Below are 588 nucleotides of genomic sequence, written 5' to 3'. Positions count from 1 at the left end.
TCAAGGAAAAATAATTAATTTGCATTTTTTTTAGGAAAAAATAATTTTTTTTTCGTTTCCAAAAATACAGTTAAAAAGCACTGTAAATGAAGTAATAAATCCCGTGGTTTAATTATTTAAATATATAATTTTATGACTCTATAATCGGCTTTGAAGTACTGCATGCCAACCGGTTGTCGAAAACTTCGAAGACCCATAACTCTTAAACTAGTCATTATAATTACAAAAATATTTGGTACACGTATCAATAATATGTATAGGTAGAACATACTCAAATATAGTTAATTAATTTTTAGCGTTAAGAGTCGCATCTCAAACTAATTTGAAAATTATAAATAACTTGAAAAAATCGAACTGCCTAAGGCAAAAATTAAAAAATTTCGACGGGTTCATCCAGTGTCTAAGTAGCTCAGTTGGAAGAGCAGTCGCCCGGCAAGCGGAAGGTCGTGGGTTCAATTCCCGCCTTAGGCAGTTCGATTTTTTCAAGTTATTTATAATACTCAAATATTACTGAAATCGGAAACATCGACTTTTTTTACCTGCCCGCTTCGCGTGGAATGCCCCAACTGTCAAACCACACATATCGTC

The 588-nt window shown here is 33.0% G+C and overlaps 1 non-coding gene across 1 annotated transcript; it reads left to right on the top strand.

The window, feature by feature from the left end:
* Positions 1-398: 398 nt before the first annotated feature.
* TRNAA-GGC (transfer RNA alanine (anticodon GGC)) lies at positions 399-471 on the top strand. The gene has a single exon. It is a non-coding gene; the product is annotated as a tRNA-Ala (tRNA).
* The last annotated feature ends 117 nt before the right edge of the window (positions 472-588 follow it).

This window comes from Ostrinia furnacalis, unplaced genomic scaffold, assembly GCF_004193835.3.
Source record: "Ostrinia furnacalis isolate ACB-3 unplaced genomic scaffold, ASM419383v2 OfSCF6377, whole genome shotgun sequence".
NCBI classification, from domain to species: domain Eukaryota; kingdom Metazoa; phylum Arthropoda; class Insecta; order Lepidoptera; family Crambidae; genus Ostrinia; species Ostrinia furnacalis.
Note: the sequence above shows the minus strand (reverse complement) of the source record. Positions and strands in the feature narration are given on the sequence as shown.